This window comes from Chlorocebus sabaeus, chromosome 14 (genome assembly GCF_047675955.1).
Source record: "Chlorocebus sabaeus isolate Y175 chromosome 14, mChlSab1.0.hap1, whole genome shotgun sequence".
Lineage (NCBI taxonomy): Eukaryota > Metazoa > Chordata > Mammalia > Primates > Cercopithecidae > Chlorocebus > Chlorocebus sabaeus.
In genome coordinates, this window is record NC_132917.1 from 66,502,605 (window position 1) to 66,515,687 (window position 13,083).

Sequence of the window (13,083 nt, forward strand, 5' to 3'; positions counted from 1 at the left end):
TAGTAAATCTCCAAGCAAGTCCCTCTAGAAGTATTCTGGGTGCAACTGTTATCCTCTATGGGACTTCTCTCTCATGCATTACACTGTCAGATTGATCCCCATCTCTGAAAGCCACCGTTGGGTCCCTGCTTCAGTCTGAACTCCTGGGAAATGTAGCATAGCTATTCCTCTTCAACCAAAGATTGGAAGCACTCACTTAACGGTAGGTTTATAGAATGAGAGGAAGTAGGTATTTGACCATTACTTGCCATTCTTCCCACTTGGAACATTTGGGCCTTTGTTGAGCTGTTCGTAGTGATAAGTTGAAATAATAAGCCAGATTTCTACCTTACTCTTTGTTGTGCATAAGATGCTTTACTGAGTACTTCAAATTCACTAATATATGCACTGAACTAGTCATCCCATGTACATTAATTATCTACTGAGACCAAGACCAGAGTGATCTGCTCAATCGAAAACCATTCATATCTTTGAAAAATAAAATTTACTGCTTTTATACAATTTATAATAGTTCCCCCTTTTTTGGGTACTTGATATGTGTCAAGCCCTGACATGGTGTTTTTTTCATACATTATTGTTAACCACGACAACAATACAGAGAGGTTGGTATTAACATACCTATTTCATAGATGAAGAAACTGGGGCTGAGAAATATTATGTGACTTGCTCAGACTTGTATAGACACCCAGTAGCAGCATTAGGGTAAAAACCCATTTCTTATCATATCTTGGAATCTGTTCTCTTTCCATTGAACCAAACTTCTTTCCTGTTCAAACCATCAGTGTGGTCAGTCTGGACCTGGTTAGATCCCTGCAGCTGCTGAATCCACTTGCCTCGTTTGGAGCAACCAGAACAGAAATGTGTTTCATCGGCTTGAGCGAGAAAAATTCATTACAATAGATGTGCTTTATGTAAAGTGGCCCTCCTTTAAAAGGGATTTGCCTTTTCTATACAGCGTAGGACATTAGAAGGGTTTTGCCAAAATAATATACTTTCCAGTATGAATCCTTTTCAGGGAACTTTTGGTTGTTTCTCTCATCATTACATGGGGTATCAAGCTGAAAGCTTTGCCATCCTGGCTACTGAATCCTCAGTCACAGTAAAGTTTTAATTTTAGTTTTTACTAGCATTGAAAATGTAGCAATAAGACACATAAACAGGACATCTAATCCATGAAGTCCTTTGGTACAAGGGAGATTTTCTATCTGCCACTTGGAAAACTTGTATGAAATAAACCCCAATTTGGGGTGTTTTTGGAGGGCAAAGGGTGATGTACCCTATCTGATTGGACTTAGTGATATATTTTAACCTGTGATTTATGCAACCTGACATTGACATTCATTTAGCTCAGATTACAAGTAAAGTAATTCACTCCCTAATGAAGTGTACCCTGCATGACATATTGACCATGGGAGCTGACAATCATTGCTTTAAAACAGACATAGGTTACACTTTCTTTTGTCATTGAAAGTAGGTTATCAGTTAATAAACTTAAAACAGGGCCTGCTGACCTGCCATTCTTCCAGAAGTATTTTATTAGAGCATCAGAAAAGCACATACCAAAATTTACATTGTAATGGAAAAAAGAGTGAAAAACTGCATGAACTCACTGTTGTTCAGAGGAATAGTTTTTCCATGCATTTATACAAGTTCTTTCCAACTTTTTATTTTGGAAATCTTCAAACCTATAGAAAAGCAGAAAACATAGTACCGTGAACACCTGTGTACTCTTCACTTGGATTAATCAGTTAATATTTTGTCACATGTGTGTACTCTCTTTTTCATGTGTACACACACACACACACACACACACAATTTTAAAGTAAATTACAGACATTATGACAATTCACTCCTAAATACTTTAGCATGAATCATCTAAGAATCAGGACATTCTTCTCTATTACCAAAATATCATTATCATACACCTAAGAAAATTAACAATTCAATAACAGAATCTAATATAAAGTCTGTATTCCAGTGTCTTCAATAGTCTCCAAATGTATTTTAAACTTATCTTTTAAAAATCAGAATGCAGTAAAAAATTTCACCTTGCATTCGGTTGTTATGCATTTATACATAATTTTGTGGGGAATAAAAGTGAAAGCACAGGAGCTTTGAGCCACAGTGACTGAAAGCACAGTGATAAAGTGTTGGTTATGTCTTATGCCAAAGTATTTTTCAAGGATCTCTCTTACAATGTATGTATCCCATGATAGTGGTCATTTTTTTTTTCCAAAATATTTCGATCAATTTCCCATTTGACTATATTTAAATGGTGGGCACATGGAATATGCTATTACGTATTCATATTTTTAGAAACCTCAGTCTCATTGAATAGTTGAGTGTTTTATTCTGTTTCCATATAAACTGTAGGATTAGAATTCCAAATCTAGAGGATTTGTTCCAACCCCACTCAAAAACAGAAAAAGAAAAAAAAAAAAAAAAAAAAAAACAAGAACTTTCCTGAGTAAAATGCTTTTCGGCATTATGTTGAGAATGAATTATAAGTTTCAAATAATTGAATTTTCTTCTAATTTAGACTTTTCCTTATACTCCTGAAAGCAAAATGTGTTGTAATTAAAAATGGAAAGAAAAATGAACATTCACTAGGGAAAATATAATGGTTTTATTACTGCCACGGACATTTGGAGATCAAGTTTAAGAAAATGGTTGAATTCAATGTTGCAAGTGCACTTCTCATCTATAATTACACATGTCTAAGGTCTTGTAAAGTGACTGTATAATTGCTTTAGAGTTGCATTTAAAGGAAATATTGAGAAACTGCATTTCATGAATTACAGTTTGCATGGATCTTATATACTTTATTTTATGTCCTTGTACTTTCATTAGCAGTGCAAAAGCTATTGCAGAAAATAGAAGAGGGGAACTATGACCTTTTATGTTCACTTTGCAGAAGATAGTAACTTTGTTTTTAAAGAAGCAAAACAATATTATCCTCTTCCATAATAAATCATAAAAAGGCTTATGAACAATGCTATATATTTTGAAACAAAAACAAAAATATCTTGTCCATTGGTGATTGCTATTGAATTTTAAAATTAGCTAGAAGTTTTTTCTCCATCTTTATATGTGTATATATACACACACATATATACCTATATACACACACATACACACACACACACACACACATATATATATATTTTTTTGAGACAGAGTATCACTCTGTCGCCCAGGCTGGAGTGCAGTGGCACAATCTCGGCTCACTGCAAGCTCCACCTCCCGGATTCATGCCATTCTCCTACCGCAGCCTCCTGAGTAGCTGGGAATACAGGCACCCACCACCATGTCCAGCTAATTTCTTTTTGTATTTTTAGTAGAGAAGGGGTTTCACCGTGTTAGCCAGATGGTCTCCATCTCTTGACTTTGTCATCTGCCTGTTTTGGCCTCCCTATATTTATATTTTTTTAGAGACTGCCTCACTCTGTCAACCAGTCTGGAGTGACATGATAATAGTTCACTGCAGCCTTGATCTCCTGGGCTTAAGTAATCCTCCTACCTCAGCTTCTATAGTAGCTGGGACTACAGGTGTACCACATTACACTGGCCAGGATCACTTAATATTATAATAGAAAGTAGATAGGTGTTGTAAGGACTGCCTACCTGTTCTGGTCCACAGGGCCTTCCACATACACACAAACGTCCTGATAGCTACACATACTTTCTATAAAGTTTAGGTTTATTCTGGCCTCTCATAAGAAAATTCTGGGCTTAAAACATAGCTTCAAAGTGCTGCACTGCTCCCCTCACTAACAGATGGTCAAACTAAACACATGTCCATGTCAGCCTGGCTAAACTGGGTTGCAACTCTAGAATATCAATTTAGTACATGTAGAGATCTATTTGTTACACACACACACACACACACGCACAAAAACAACCAAAAAAAAAAAACACCCCTAGACTTGTCAACACAATTGTCTATAATAAATCCAAGGTCTTCTTGGAGAAACATTTTGACCCATACTCCCAGATGGTGCTTCACTTGGTGAGGGAATTAGGACCTTTCTTTATTATTTTTGGTTTTGAGTACCTTCTTGGAGGCAAGCTATAGAAAGAAAAGTGCACAAATGATAAGCTTAGTGAGTTTTCACCAAGTGAATGTCCCTGCATAACCTGCCTCCAGATTAAAAAAAAAAAAAAAATCGGAACATTTCCAGCACCTTGGTGACCTCCCTCATGTCCCTTCAATTCAGGAACCCAATAGGAACTTTAGTACCTTACTGATTTTAATCTCAGCAAATGAGCTTGCTCTACTTTTTGCCCAGTCCCATTAATGAACCCTTCTTCATTTTTAGTAACAACAGAAATGCAGAAGGCACGACTTCTTCATTTCTCGAAGCTGTCTTCAAGGGGTTGGTAAACATGACGGGAAAACTCTTGAGTGATGCAAATGTGGCTTTTCACCTTCATGCCTGCAGAGTGACTGCTACTTCATACTCTGGAGGCATGTACCAAAAGGGTTGTAATAGGGGCAGAAGGGATTGTCCTGGGGCATGTACACAGTTGTATTGATATAAGTACCTTAGTTACAGCAGATAAAAAGCTAAAATTTTCTTAGTCAAATAAGCAGAGTATTTAAATGCATTAAATGCTGGGGAAATCTATAGCTAGCAGGAAATCCTGGATAATTAACTCTTCAAATGTCAAAAGGTAATGCAGACTTCTTTCTGTATCTACGAATCTTACTCTCCACATCGAGTGTTACTTCTCCAACCAGAAGAATCGCCTTGTGAAATAATTTGGGTTCTCTTTCTTGCTATTAACAGGACAACAAGGAATGGGATGGGGGAGGCAGAGGGAAAGGGGTGGTCAGTTAGACCTGGCCCTTCACGCTATTGGGTGGGCATAAAAGGAAATGGACTGGAACGGTCCATATCTTTTCAAGGAGTTGTCAACTCAAACTTAAGAAAATAATTCTAGAGATGTTAATATTTTACCCTAAGCCTTTTGATTGTGCATGAAATGGAAGTGGGTGAGGTTTAGCATGTCACTGAAATTTGCCGTTGATGCATATCCACCATTCTGAGAACTGTATCCTGCCTCTATGATTTAGCATGACAACTGGATTATATTTATACAATTAATTAATATTTGCTTGACCACTTTTATCCAATTTCTTTCCATAGCACATAAAAGAGAACCTGACATAAATTTCTCTTTCAAAACAATTGACTTAGCAACTGCTGACCTTCTGTTCTGTCATTCTAAGGATTGATTGGATATTGTTGAATTGTTTCATTCTACAGTAATTAAACATAAAATTAATTATGCTAGTAACCCATTATTTTTCTGAACCAAGGACTAAGTCATTTGTTTTTGCTTGGTTACTCAGAGAATCTGCCATTAGGTGAACAGGGAAAAGGAAATTGTACTGTTGCAAACAGAAACTAAATATTTTAAGGCACATTTTAATGGCTAAAATATAATCTGAAAGCTTTTCATTTCTATATGCACAGCATATGGAATTTGTTTAATGTAATTTAGGCCATAAATCTTTTACCATATGATATGGTCATTTAAATATTTTCTCAGGTGGCTAATCATTTAGAAAACATGTCAAAGAAGAATATATGTTAAGAAAGAGAGATAGGTGAATAAAACTGGAAGCATCCGTAAAACCATCATGAATCTCTAATTCCTGATTTGGTTTGCTGCTCACCCGAAATGAAATTTACTTCACAAGTCATTTTCTTTGTTAGTTTTGTATAGAAAATGCTTAAAATTATCCTGATATTGTGAGCATTAAATCTGCTATTGAGAGGCATACAAGTATGGCAGGATTAAATTATCAAAATGTATGTGCTGATAGAGACCAAAATAGGTTTTTGCAGTTTTCATTAGTGCAGGTCATACTAATTTAATTAACATGATTGAAGACAGTATCACTAGATGAGGCAGCATATACCTAGCCCTGGCCTATTACTCACCCATAGGCTATAAAACGATGCACCTGACACATGGGTATGCAATCTCACATATTTCACATTTGGACCCTGCCTTTTACTGCAAGGTTCCTATGGCTTTGGAATATGTGGTGAACTTCATCAGATGAAATTCCTGATGCTTTTCACAATTCACGATCCTGATCAGTATTTTAAATATTGAGCAAATCTTTGGCTTTTACTTTATGCAATGTGGACTGTCATATTTATTATCTAGACTGCTGAGCACCCCGTTTCCTTATGTGACGATTGTGCTTCCTTCTAAGTTTAGACTCCTCTCCTCCTAACCTGCCTGTGGTTCTGTGACTCATAATAGCCCACTTTCCTGGCCACAAGAGTGAGTGTGAGGACTAAGGGAGTCAATTAATGGCTCTTTTCAGGATTTGTCTGGTTGGAAATTATAGAGAAGACAACTTACCTACCCAACATCCATTTCTTTCCTTTTCCCCTGTGAAGAAAATCCCATTAAAAAAAATAGTGATAGTGTTTCCAGTTGAAAATATCCATCTCCTCACATTCTCCTGGAGTCAAATGTGATCATGTTCCCATTTCTGGCCAATGTGATTCAAATGGAAGTCTGCAGTCTACACTGGCATGATATTGGTGTCCTGATAAAAGACCCAGCTGACAAGTGACTTTTGCCCTTACTCCTCTTCCATTTTCTGCCTGAAACTTACACACCATGGACTAGTCTTAAGCCTGCTAAGAACAATGGAGTAGGAATCAACAGGACCCTGGATCATTGATGACTGGCTCAAGTAGCTGTGCCAGCCTTCATCTACTCCATTTCAGAATTCTTGTTATGAGAAAAATAAAACTTCTGTTTAGTTATGCTCATGTGAGTGGGTTGCTGTCATACTAAGCAGGACATTGCCCTAATTGTTATAATTCTTTTCCTATATTAAGGTGGATTTGTAGAGAAGGCCAGCGTGAGAAAATGAGTCAACTTACAAAGAAAGAGTCAAGAGACCAATAGCAAGACCTGGTCTTGTGCCCTGAATTTTTACGCAGCCTGGGGTTATGTTATATGAGCCCATGCAACCCTGCTCTGCTGAACTTTCCTAAAGTTGGTTTCTATCACAAATACAAGAATTCTTGGAAATATGAGAATAAAAACACACTCTCCATGCAACAGATATTCAAAACCTTGAATCAGTTTTTCTTAGCACTAATTCCCTATTTTCTGGGATGGGAAGGAGGAGTCCTGAGTTCTTAAGTTGACAGTACAGGTTTAGGGGCTTTGGAACATCACCCAGCATTTTTGAACCTCAGTCTTCTCATCTGCAAAACAATGTGAACAGATTAGAAGTTCTCTAGGGTAGCTTCAGTTCTAAATGACCATGACTCCATGCACATTTTCCACAAATGTGGGCTGGAAGGGAGGATGTAAAATACAGAATTCAATTATGAAAGAAATGTACTCAGAGATTTACCATAAACACCTGCTCCTACAGAGTAATAAAAAAGAATAAAGTTACAGCCCAAGTAGAGATTTTCTGTGGATGAGGTTGCACATGTTCTGGTTATCAGTCTATAAAGGTGGTGTGTACAGAGTCAGGGAAAGAAACAGACTTTTCCTCAGGATTAAATTACTTCTAAGCACTGATGTTTAGATTTGAAGACTTTCATCCTCAAATATGAAAACTATCATACTAATAACAATAATTACAGATAACTACATACTATGAACTATGCTATTTTGTATGCATTATCACATTTCATCCTCAGTGATGCTTTGAGATAGAGAATCATATTATTTCCATTTTATAACTATTTGCTATTTTTTTAGTTACAATCAGAATAATTCCAAATTTGTAAATAGTTAAGGCTTATTTTTTGCTGTTTTCAACAAAGCAGAGAAATCTGAATATCAGTGTTGATTCCAAAGATATTTCTCCATTTTCTCACTACATATTAAAGGAAATAATGGGCTCCAAAGGAAATGTTGATTGGGAATTAATTGTGTAACTGCCTGTAAAACAATTTTGCCTATTAATATACCAGTGCAAGAGAAGAATTTCCTGTTGTATAGATCAGTGAAAATCCAGAGGCACTCAGTGAAGTAAAGTTGCATTGACCTTGGAGAAGATCTGAGAGACAAAATCTACATATTTAAATACAAAATTGTCTTTGTAACAAATGTTGATTAGACTTAAGAGACTGGATTTTAAAAAGAGAAAAAATCCTAACATTTGTTGAGCTCCTTCTGTGGAGCAGGCATTGGGCTACATCCTCTTCACACTGCATCTCATTTAGTCACCAAGGAAGCCCAGGGTAGTAGATATAATTGATTCCATTTTACAGAGGAAGAACAGAGGCACTGAGTAACTTGCTAAAAGTCACACAGGTGGGAACGAGTGAAAGGGGCTGTGAGCCCAGCTCTTTCAGCTGCCAGAGTCTGAGCTCTTGCAGCAGATGGGAGTGTGAGTGTCAGTTTTTCAAATTCCATGATGGGAACCCTGGAAAGAGTCAGATGTCTAGTGAATGAAGGGGAAGAATGAGCTGTAGATTGTGACTGGTCTTGTATTCTGAGCAGGCAAAGAGCTGAGATTAAAGAGTTTAACCTGAAGAAAATTTGTTGTGTTGGCTACTAACCAAATCTGTTTTAATTCTCCTGGAAGCTCTGGACCCATGTTGAAAGCAGACTTCTGTAAGTTTTCCTGAGTTGATGTCTGGGCTTTTTCCTCAAAGGAGATAGATGTGAAGCTCTTAATCTGGTGCCTTCTAGCATGGGGAGCAGAAAGTCAGAAGCCAAGATGCCCTGACTGATCTGTTCTTCTGTCTTGAGGAAAGAGTATACGTTAAACTATTTCCATCTGATGTAAATTTTCCGGTGCGGGAAAACAGAGGAAAAGTTTCTTATCACTCCGATTGAGGAACAAAGGAAGGTAAAATAATAATCTCAGTCCACCAAAAGGTAGAGAAATGGGTCTGGGCCCACCTGAAAATATAGTGTGCTTTGTGCTCTCTCTCTTCTTCCCCTCTATTCAAGTAAGACCTGGAAACTCTTAAAAACCTCCAGGGAGGTAGGTAACACTTTCTCTTAGTAACCCTCTAAGTCCATCATAGTGCTTAATAACCCTTATATAAGGACTTTTCCCCTCTAGAGCAAACTTAAATCATTTGGCTTGCAGGTTAATTCTATTTTCTCTCTTCTCTCTAGTGAGGAGAAAGAACAGCTGTTTACCATCTTCCCAGAGTTGAATTGAACACACCGGAACAGAGAGGTATCAAATCACCCTCAGACTTTCATCATTCAGGCAAAATGGCATTGACATGTCAGTAGTTCTCAAAGTGGTTCTCTGAACAGCAGGATCAGTTTCCCCTGGGAACTTGTTAGATATGCAAATTCTCAGGCCCCACACCAGGTCTGCTGAATCAGAAATTCAGTAGGTGGCCCAGAAGTTGGTGTTTTAACAAGTCTTCCAGGTAATTTTCATGCTATCTGAAGTCTGGGAACTCAATATTTATAAATGATATCACATGTAGATATTTTGATCAGATATGGGTGACTATTACTAGTAATTATTTGAATAATTCATAATGTTTTTCTACATTTGTGTGTATGTCTGTATATAAGAATGTATATCATTATGTATTGATTTAAGTGAGATTTCTAGTTTGGAATCAGTTATTCTTGTAAGATATGGTGAAACTAGTGAGCATGAGAATTGAACCTTTGGCTCTGGCCTCATGATTATACAACTAGCGAAAGTCTAAGAATTTCAGTTGTGTTATGACTTGTGTTAAAGAGTTATGGCCTGCAGAAAGTTTTGAGTTTCTTCCAAACATTTTAAATATTGTTGCTGTGCAATGGTAGTCCGTGCACAGCTGGTAACATCCCCATTTCAAATCTTCCTCTTTACAGAAACTCTCATACCATGATCAACGAGATGCTAAGCTGCCATGACCCAGGGGCCCTCTATATCTTTTCTACTAACTCTTGATAAAGTTGACCTATTTTGAAGGACCTTCTCCTTGTTTTTCACTCAAGCTTAGCTTTGGGAATCTTGCCTATACTAAAGTGAGATTAATGTTTTGAAATATTACTTAGACTCCTTAATTTGTCTTGATTATTCTCAGATTATGTTGCATAGTCAACATAACTCCTGTTCTTCCCCTACAAGCTTTAATGAGGTATAATTGACCCATAAAATTGTATGAATTTAAGATGTTCAATGTGACGATTTGATATACTTATATATCCCTATTTTTTGAAGAAGCTGAGAAAACACATCCAGGCTGCAAGACTAGGACAAAAGATTTTCCACCATTTTTATATGGGTGTACATAAGCCAGCAGGAAATCTTTATCAACCATACCCTTTTAGGCATAGATCATATCTGTTTTGTTCACTGCTGCGTAACTGTAACTAACCTTGGGCTTAGCACAGGTATGTAGTCAATGAAAACTTGCTGAAAGAATGTATGAAGGAAACCATTTTTATGACTATTTCAATGAGGCAACTAGAAATTCTGCTTTAAATGACACCTGGAAGGATATATGAGAAATCTTGTAAAAAACTTTATAGAACCTTTTAGAACACACTCACCGAGGAGCCGATTTTTTTTTTTTAATGTTTAAAATGAGCATGTTCATTAGTTAAAAAAAAAAAAAAAATATATATATATATATATATATATGAGACTTAAAATATTTGTTTGGGGATCTCAACTCAGGTTATTAAGATGTTCCAAAACATGGTATTTATCTGTTCAAATCCAACTTTTAGTAATAAATATTTGCCAAGGTAGATGTACCCTAAATATCCAACAGTTTATTTAACAAAATAACTTGTCTAGAATAATCAAGAGTTCTCAAAAAACTACTGGTTATGAATAAGATTGACTATTAAGACATGAAACACATCATATTTTTTTCCAAATGTTTTGAACCCTTAACGATATACTTTTCATGTTTTTCACTTATTTGCAATATTTTTGTCATGCATATTCTTCAAACAAAACCTTCTCTTATCATGTTATCTCTTTTCTTCCCCTGCTGTCAGTTTAAGATATAAAGTGCTTTTTCTTTCAATAAAGTTGGGGGGGGAAGATCTTATTTTTAAACTAACTTGGAATGGTATAATTTTTTAAAAAATCCAACATTGATATATTAATAGCATGTACTCAATGTCAGACAGTGTTGTATTTCACAAATGTTAACTTATTTATTATTCACAGGAATTAGGTACAAACACTATCCTCATTTTGCGGGAAAATTTGGGCACAGAAAGGTAAGGTGATTTTCCCAAGGTCGCGCAGTCAGGAAAAAGAAGAACTGGGACTCAAACATAGATAGTTTGACTACAGTCCAGATACTTCCTATTGAACCATGAAGCCTTTCTGGGATTATGGCTCTATTTAGGTCATCCTAGGGTATTCTGTCCAATCTTGGGTTTGGGGCGGAGAGGTTCATGTTGAGGATTTATGGATTAGGAGCTGTAGCAGCTGCCCAGATTTTCCATTTTTCTAGTATTAAAGCGGTGAGTTTAAAAAGCTGACATTTGTAAAAGATAATCATTTCTGAATTGGGAGGGTGGTGGTTTCCACTATTTACATGGGACTTTCACAAGCAGAAATAAATTTGCTGAGAAAAATGTGATGTTTTATCTGAACTCCAATTACTTTATTTTTTAAAATAGAAGTTAAAAGTCTCAGAGACAGTTGTCAATAAAGGTTTTGGCTGAAAGTAGTATGTTTGCATGCACCTCCCTCTCCTTCAGATCTTTTCCTTCACCCAACCCTGTGGAAAGTAAAAATGCCAAGAAGAAAAATGGGGAAAGTGATGCTATTAAATATAGCACAGGTGCTATTTTCATAGGTGGTGGGAAGTTTTAGCTTTTCTATCTTTTACATTCTCTATGGAGCTTTATCACCATTTCTCAGGGATACACATACGCAAGAGGGTCCAGGATGACTGGGGAATTGGGTTTTATTCACTTCACTTGTTTCAGGTAGGGGGGAGATTGTGAAAGAGTGGGAAAACAGCAAGAGCCTACTAGATCAGTATCTGTCTTTAAAGTGGCATTCAATTCAATAAAATTTTTAGAGTGCAGGAGTAGAGTTTTCTGATTTTACTTATTTATTATGGCAAATCTTATTCAATTTTATTATAGAAAAATCAAAAAAAGATAACTGCCATGGGTTTCAGCTTTCTTAAATCAGACCTTAATTTGGGAACTGCCCCCAAAAAGTCCCCTCAAGAAAAATCTACCAATACCATTTGCAACTAAAATGGTAAGGAAAGATATTATAAAGTATTAAAATAATAAGGAATACCTTTTTATTCTGAGAGAAAGTAAGGTTTTATATAATTCAACTTGCAGAGTTCAACATTTTGCAAATGAAGGCAGCAACATGTTGGAGCCTTTCCACTCTAGTCAATGGATAAACTCTTGACCCTTAATATGTAATGAACATACGCAAATAATGGAAAATATTTTCCAACCGCTGATTCTTTTGCTCATGTTACCAAAGATCGTTTCATAGTTTAAATCATTGAAATTAGTTTTGCTTCCTTCTCTTACCTTAGTAAAAATATTCTAAATCTGTATTCAAAATCTCCATATCCTTTTGGCTTCCAACTGAGAGTTGACAAATATTACAAAGAAGCAGTTAAAACCTGTCCGTTAAAACTTGTGACACTTAGACTATTTGTATACACATGACCTTCAAGGTTATAAGAAGGTAGTCCATTAATCCCTCTGTCTGGAACTTTATGTTTTCCCTTTACTCTTAAAATGAATGAAGTTGATAAGGAATAAATATCACTAGAACCGCATGATTTTGGACCAAGTTACCTGAATTTCCTGTTTGATAATATTCTGTTGAAGAACCATTTACTGGAGGAGCCAAATGCACATGTTCATGGTGGTGGTGAGGAGGAGGTGGTCAGGGATGGGGAAGGAAGGTGGGGGTGGGTAGGGTGGAGAGCATTACAAAAAGAGACCACAGTGTTCTACCCTGTGCTGCTGGTGTTTTCAGATTAAGATGGGGGATTAAGGAATTTTACTCAGCAATTTGAGATGCTTTGTTAGGGACTGAGGAGATTTGAGCTGCTTTGTTCTCAAACCACATGTTAGTGAAAAAGCAAACAGGCACTTAATCCTGACAGA

At 36.5% G+C, this 13,083-nt stretch overlaps 1 long non-coding RNA gene across 2 annotated transcripts in view; it reads left to right on the forward strand.

The window, feature by feature from the left end:
- Nucleotides 1-13,083, forward strand: part of LOC119627259 (uncharacterized) — a 442,819-nt gene that overhangs the window by 78,003 nt on the left and 351,733 nt on the right. For both annotated transcript variants that reach the window (XR_005243376.2, XR_005243374.2), the window contains exon 3: nucleotides 9,130-9,193. This is a non-coding gene — a long non-coding RNA (uncharacterized lncRNA). The remainder of the gene's footprint in view (nucleotides 1-9,129; nucleotides 9,194-13,083) is intronic.